The sequence below is a fragment of the Pundamilia nyererei genome, unplaced genomic scaffold (assembly GCF_000239375.1).
Source record: "Pundamilia nyererei isolate P.nyererei 1_Seehausen unplaced genomic scaffold, PunNye1.0 scaffold00003, whole genome shotgun sequence".
Taxonomy (NCBI): domain Eukaryota; kingdom Metazoa; phylum Chordata; class Actinopteri; order Cichliformes; family Cichlidae; genus Pundamilia; species Pundamilia nyererei.
The window spans coordinates 2,027,795-2,035,565 of record NW_005187404.1 but is presented as its reverse complement, the minus strand read 5'-3'; the positions used below and the strand labels follow the sequence as shown (position 1 = coordinate 2,035,565).

General features: G+C 38.8%; 1 protein-coding gene across 1 annotated transcript in view; it reads left to right on the top strand.

Annotated features, from left to right (window-relative positions):
• The first annotated feature begins 4,893 nt into the window (after positions 1-4,893).
• gramd1bb (GRAM domain containing 1Bb) overlaps positions 4,894-7,771 on the top strand; it is an 83,623-nt gene continuing 80,745 nt past the window's right edge. Inside the window, exon 1 of the mRNA XM_013911073.1 lies at positions 4,894-4,943. The gene's annotated coding sequence lies outside the window, so the exon portion shown is untranslated. The remainder of the gene's footprint in view (positions 4,944-7,771) is intronic.

Genomic DNA, 7,771 nt, shown 5'->3' with positions numbered 1-7,771 from the left:
ATGTTCAGTTATATGTCTTTATTTGCAAATGAATGTCCATAGATATGAATGACATGGATTATTGATAAACCTTAAACCACAGACTGACATTAAAGAGGTATGCAAGGTTTGGCAGATTTTCACGTTCATCTTTAGAAGCTCTGGGTGTAATTCACACACACTCTGAAGTGGCAGCAAGCATATGATTTCCTGACTGCAAAATCATACCAGTCATAATTACTTTCTGGAATTTGATTATCATTCATTTGTGCGTATGTGTAGTTTTGTAGTTTTGCGTGCGTATGTACTTGTACTCAAGAGGGAAAGCAAAACCTCCTCTGACATGAAGAAGTAAACAGTGCATTAAGGATGTCGTCAGCAAAAACATAATGCTAAAGTTATTTATTGAAACACAGATAATTTAAAACTATTTGTCAAGGAAATCAAATTAGTGAGCAAACTTTAATAATCTGATGTTAACGTTATTAATTATAGCAGTGATCAGTCATTCATCTTCCCATTGTTGCCATGGAAACTAAGCCAAATTGTCTCTACCCCACACTTGTTCTGTATGTTCATTACCTCATATCTTGTACAAACAAATGCAGGGGAGTCTTTTCATGAATCAGCTGTTTTTTGTTTTCCTTTTTTTTTTTGAGGGGGCGGGAGGAAAAAATAACATTCTTCTGGATCTGTCAAATAGTGAGTGAAAGATATCATTCTAGAGCATACTGTATACTGCATGAACAAAGGGGAGCCCAGAAAACTCAAAAATAGCTGATGATGATGGTTCAGTTCCTGGCTGCTGTTCCAGTCTTCATGTCAAAGTATCTTCAAGCAAGATACTGAACATCAAGTTGCTCCCCAGTGCATCCATCAGAGTTTGAATGTGTGTGTGAATGCTTGATGGAGAGCATGTATGGAAATAATGTGCTTGTATCAATGTGTGTGACAGGTGAATGAGGCAAGTTGTACAAAGCACTCTGAGGGCTCAAGTAGAGTAGAAAAGCACTTATAATTAACCACTGTATAATGAAAGCTCTATCACTTTACCTGGGCAAAACTGGGTTATTCATGTTGCTATAGTTGCGTTTAAGGAATGCTATTTAAACATAGGTGTGTTATATTATACTGTTGAATGAAATTTTGAGTATATTTCAACTCCTACTAAATTTCCTATTTTGAAATTTGATTAAAATATATGTAATTGTCACTTAAAGTGTCACTTAAAAGCCTAAAGTTTTAAAGATTGAACTTGTCAGTTCACAGCGGCTGTTAGCTTGCTGAAATGATTGCAACATCACGTCACAGTTCATCTTCTCTTAACTAGATGCATACCTGGAGCTGTTATTGAGTAAAATGAATGTTATGATCTTTACAGATTATTCATAAGATGATGCAATCATCGTATCATGCAATTCATGATGCAACCATGAACCAATGATCAGGCCTGTCATTAAAACCTTTTGTTTTTTTGTTTGAACTGTGCCCCAACAATTGAAGTGTTATCTGTGGCTTTGGCAGTCTGCTTTTGTAGTAGTCTTCTGTGTAACTCAGAAATCGTTGCTATACAGCTTTGAAAAAACCTATTAGTTCAACTATAAGATGATGTTTTTATTTCTGAATAAATCTGAAAATGTTTACTGAGATCAACAATTGCTAGCTGTTTTACAGTGTACTTACTATACCATGATTGTAAGGTCTGCAGACTTAATACCACTGTGCCAGAGTTTTTCTTACTTTCTCCTGCTCAGGGTTTTTCTTTTGCATTCTTTCTTTTCACACATAAACAAACAGAATTATCCAGTGCCGCATGGTGGTCCAGTATCATTATACACATTAATTTACTACATCTAATGTATATATAAAATCACACTGCTCACCACACTATAAATTTAGTTAAACTAGCTGACATCCAAGGCAACAAAAATGATAAAACATTAATCAGATAAGCGGGTATAGCAAGAGGAGAAGAGATGAAGAGATAAAGTTGAAAGGAAGTGACAAATTTCTACCCAGCAAAGCAGTGAGTTGTGACATTAAAGGGTATGTCAAAGTCATCAGGTCATCTTGAATAGACTCATTAGCACATACATGGACAGAGGACAAAATAACAGTGTTCAAGTTTTGAAGCCATACCTTGCGATACATCAGTGAGGCAGGTGCTACAGCTCCCTCGACCATCCTTTTCCTCTAAAATGGGAATAAAATCATGATCGGTATCACTATATGTAGCAACAGTCTGTGACACTTTGCATTCATAATTCATAATTGTGAGAAGGGAGTAGTGCACTCTACATCATATGGATAATACTATGGATAGTATGGATAATGTGTATAATTTGGGGAGATTTTGAAAGTGTCGTGTAATGCATCTATTACAAAACACAGACGGCTAATCAGATAAAATTGTAAATTTGTAAATTAATTCAGGAATTATTTTTACACTAAAATGAACTTATTTGTCCAGTATTTGTATGCAAAAGGCACCGCAGCCACTCAGTACAGGTGTATTAATGGATAACTAAGGCAGAATTTTATGTATGAATGAATGGCGGTCAGAGTGTGCGACATGAATTAATCTCAGTGATTGCACAGTACAACAGCACCGACAGTGATTTCCTACCGAGCTCTGCCTGAATGTAGCAGCACACTTTCACAGTGTAATTGGAGTCTTATCAAACTGTAGCTATTTTAGGCCTCAACCTAACAAACACAGTAGTGCACCTTTCTATCATGGATTCAGTCACTTAGACATAAACAGTGTGTCTAAGTGAGTGACTGCAATGCACAGTGGACTAAATGTAATGCCCTCTTTTAACCCGTTAATGCCTATTGTATCATATTTGATACAAACTGTTTTTGTGAGTTTATTAAACTTCAACATCATCAGTGTGATTGATTTTTTTCCAGTGAAAATGCCAGATGTAGCAGATATGATACAAATTAAAATTCATATATGCAAATTAATATCTAGTTTGTTTGTTTTTATTGTCAGACGCTTCAATAAACATTCAATTTTTTTCCAGTTTAGTGTAAATTTGCTGCAGTTAAGAAAGAAAGTAAGTGTACTTTATTGATCCCTGTGGGGAAATTCCTCTCTGCATTTAACCCATTCACTCATTGAAGCAGTGGGCAGCCATTGGGCACCCGGGGAGCAGTGTGTAGAGACGGTACCTTGCTCAGGGGTAACCGAACCCTCGACCTTGCGATCAGGGGCCATCACTCTACCTACTGAGCTATCCCTGCCCTAATAAATCACCCTTAAGTCAAGTATTTGATTTACTTTGCTGTCTTAATTTCATTAGGTGATTTTCACCTGTGAGACTAATTTCCTATATGTACCATACTTCTCTGGCTCGAGGCATTAGACTGAGCTTCATGCAAGTAGATGTTGCATACATAACATCACACATGGCTGATTTTACTCCCCTTATTTTTCTAGGCAAGATGGGATTAAAAGATCTGTGTTTTTCCATGGAAAGAAATTGCAGAGAAATGATTAAATTAAAAAACAAAAAGGTAGAATCTACAGAAATTTGAATAAGTCTTTGGGAAATACAAAAATATTAGTGCAAATATATTATAAATCTGTACACAGTATCACCGTGATAGAAAGGCTATTTGCAGCCCACTTACCAAACTGACAGATCTGAGTGTTTCCAGTCAGCTTTCCCAGAAGCTTTTTGCCCTTTTGACAGTGAATGGTGTCGACTGTAATGAGATAGTTACAGTAGATTTGTCTCTGTCTCATCTGTTGGACTGCCTGTCTTTTTCTCTCTCTCTTTCTTCCTCTGTCACTCTCTAATCAATAGAAACATTGTTTCGGCTGTCCACAGAATCCAAGAAGCAAATTGTTTCTGCCAGACAGAAACAAATAGTCTTTTGCATGCACGAGGCCACAGAAAAAAGTCACACTCTTTCTGTGGAATGTGTGGAAACGCACAAATGCATACAGTAAACACACACCGTTTGAGCAGACGCTGGCAGACGGACTGCCCACATTGTTTGTCCGTAACCTTTAATCTTTTGTTCCCAAGGAGGCAGAGAAGGTCAGACCTCATGATACGAGACATAACAAGTTGACTGTAATCTTCTTCTATTGTGCTTCTGTTTCGTGTGAAAATGAACAGGTAAAGCGAACATGGACTTTGGATGTTGCTCGATGTTCTGCCTCTGAATGCTTTTTGAGCAACAGGATACCTGTTGGATTACTTTATAGGATGAATGGCCTGTGATGACACAACAAAGGTTAGAACTTTTAGGTAGGATATAAATACTACTTAATAAAACATGTTAATTGTTTTGAAGTTATGTGACAACCAAAAACTGGTCGTTTGTGCCAGTGATGATCTGTGTGTGTCATATTAAAGACGATGGAGCCACATTTGCATTATTTTTTCAGCATTGTTGTGTCTCATAAGCCAATTAAAACCTCTAAATTAATAAAAGACTAAAACTTTGCTGTGCTACAGCTGTTTTCAGCAGTTTTACATGTGCACATTGCAGATGAAACAATTTGTCCTGACTGAATAACAGAAATAATAACCTGCTTCGGTTATTTAGAGGATCTCCTGAATATTCTCCATATGCATGAACGTTACAGCCCAAAATAACGTTACATAGAAGCATGGAGATGTAGACGGAGAAACGTAGATTGCCACTAAGAGGTTAAAAGGAGGGAGGTCATTAATGGTGTTTGGCCAGACACTGATAGGTCACCGCTCAGTGGTGTGCTCTCTGCGGCTCTCATCCGTGAAGTAACGGATCTCCGCCTCCGAGATGCATTGATTTGAGTTTGTTGTTCGGCTGTGCCAGCAAAGCAGGAGACGTCACCGGATTTGTTTTACCTGTAAGCATGGAGGATCGTCTGTGAAGTTATCCTCTCAGCCTGGCTGCGTGTGTGTCTGACAGCCGAGTGCACGGATAAGTTTGTGGAAGTCGGCGACGGAGAATCACAAAAGGTAAAGTCAGACCTTGATGAAACATGTCACACTTTCTGTTGTCGGTGGATTGTCGAGGTTGGCTGTATCGTTACCTGCTTCGAGGATCATTGAGAGGTCTAACAAGCGGAATAAGAAACAACGCGCGTCAATAATTTACAACTTATGTCGAGTTTTTATTGAATAAACCGAGTAAACAGATCGCTGATTACCCCGCAGGGACGACGCGCCGTAATTCGGAATGAATGCAGACTATATTTCCCACATGGCTGTGAGAAGACAACGAGTCTAATCATGATCATCACAATAATACACTTGCTGTTCCTGTCCAGTTTGCCACTCGCTCTCGGAGACAGAGGCTGTTTGTGAGAAAGTTATAAAACTGGATGTTGTCGCATCCAACGAATCCAGTGAAGAGAAATAGGCCACCCAGTACTTTTTAACTGTAATAATATTAGTTATAGCCACAGAGCAGGGATGCGGGTTCGATCCCCGGCTCGCATCATCTCAGACTCCATCTTGCCATCCAAATTGTAAACTTTTTGTTGCCAGATGTATAGAAGTAAAACATGACCATTCTTACGTTTTTAGCCATTTTTATCGTGTTTCATAAAGAGATTGCCTTGTTATTAAGTTCGCCTCACACTTCAATTATGAACCTCAACTCTCACCTTGGTCTTACTGTGTACTTACAGCAATGTCTTTACGCGTGCATTAAACCCACAAATCACTTAACTGACCTTATTTATATGTGTATAGGAAACAAGAAGCTATAACAAAGCTTTGTACACTCTCCCTTCATTTCCATTTTTCAGTTCTCACTGATTTGCTCATCAGTAAGGACAGACTACCCTATTTGTTCTTTCACCTTTTTCACTGACCACATAATCTTTTCTAGAGCTGTCCAAAGTTGGATTTTGTAAGGTTCAGTAAAGACCGGGTGTCTTCCTAGTTCACCTTTTTGTGTCCTTGCGATCTTTTTTTTCTTCTTTTTTTTTAAACTAAAGCATTTTAGCCAGTAGCTGGAAATGTAGTTTGTGTGCTTATTTTGGTTACAATCATTTGCCACGGAGTGCTATGGTGTTAGTCATTTATTTTATATAAAGTAAGTTGGTCCGAGTGAAGTAATTAATACTGTTTCTTCATTCTTTTGGTGATCTGCGGCTACCCTTTGAGAGGGATCGTGTGAAGTCCAGTGTTCACGTAGAAGTTGCATATAACATTAATATTACAACAGTGAGTGGTTGGTGCGACACTGAGGTCTTTGAGAGGAAAACAATTCGTGAGCATTGAATATCATGTGGTGGTGACTTAAAGGATATAGATCCTTATTTGGTATGTTTTATAATGTGACCATGATTGTCCAGCTGTTTGAGAGGACATGTCTGCTGTGCCGCATGTGCGCATCACCACAGCATGTGTTTAAAAAAAGTCTTCAGGGGGCCTAAAGCTCAGTGTGCACAGCAGAATATTTTTCACTCAGAGTGTGTGTGTGTGTGTGTGTGTGTGTGTGTGTGTGTGTGTGTGTGTGTGTGTGTGTGTGTGTGTGTGTGTGTGTGTGTGTGTTGGATAAAATCTGTAAAACTAAGTCTCCCAAAGGAACAGTTCAGACTGATTTCTTAAACAAACTCTAACAAAAACGATTGTTTCTGGTCACTTTAAACCTTCAGCTCCTAGCTGTGGGAGTCAGGTATCAAAGTGTAGCACAAAAATTGGTATCCTTCCAAAAACCTACTTATTTGTAGTACACTGCATATATAGCACTTGTGAAGTAAAACCGCTAAAACATTTAGTTTTTTTAGAAACTGTTACAATTTTCTCAAAATTACCTCAGACAGACTGTAATGGATTTTGTTCCTTTGTCATTCAAAACGTGAATTTTGGTCAGCTTTGGGAGAGTCATGTTGCTATCCACAGCTGTCCTTTCTTATGTTTAGCGCACAGCAGGAAATAATCTGCGTAAGATGGGTTTATGATACTACTGTGTGGTTTAGGCAAGGAAGCAGCAGAAATAAAGACTGCAGGAAGAGCGACATGACAGACTTTGTTTTAGGGAACTTACTGAACTAAGTTAGTTATCATTTGTCTGTAAATTGTTGCTGTAATACTGCTAAATGCCTGCAAGTGATATGCTTAGTAGCTGTCTCTACCTTGAATCACTGGTGTTCTCTGAGGGCAAGCAAGTCAAGCAAATAGACATCAGTTAAAACATACCAAAGTGAAAGTGATCTCTCTTCTTAGATCTCAAACAGCCTTCGTCTAATTCATTGTTTGGTTCCATCTTGTATATTACTTCCATCTTGTGGCCTCGCTTGGCTATCGCTGGAAACTAGCTTGATATGAATCCATTGGAATCTATGGTTTCTTTCGTTTTCGTAGATGAATGTGTTTTCACCTTCTTTGAACATCTTGTTGTTTTTGATCGTCTGGATAAACCTCAGGTCTTTGATGGGACTGTCTCTACCTCTGCTTTCACTGCACCTTGTGTGTGTGTGTGTGTGTACTCCAAGGGGCTTTTTTGTAATTCCAAAACTGCCTAATGGAGAGTCAGAGGTATTTAACCCTAGTGGGGTTGTCCTCTTGGTGGTGATCTGTGGGTCATTAACCCACTGTTCAGCATCTGTTGTCCCATGAGCCAAGGTGTGAAACAAGATGTGGGTTATTTCCGAACGAAGATGTGAATCCTTTGTGACACATCGTCCCATTGTGCCAGCATGTGAACCATTGAGGTTGCATGAGTAAGGTGTCAGCTCAATGGTTGCATTGAGGTGGCTGATTGAGGTTATCAACTGACACTGTGCAGACACTGTGCAAACGAGCTGGCCCCAGTGTTTTCTGGCATTTTCAAC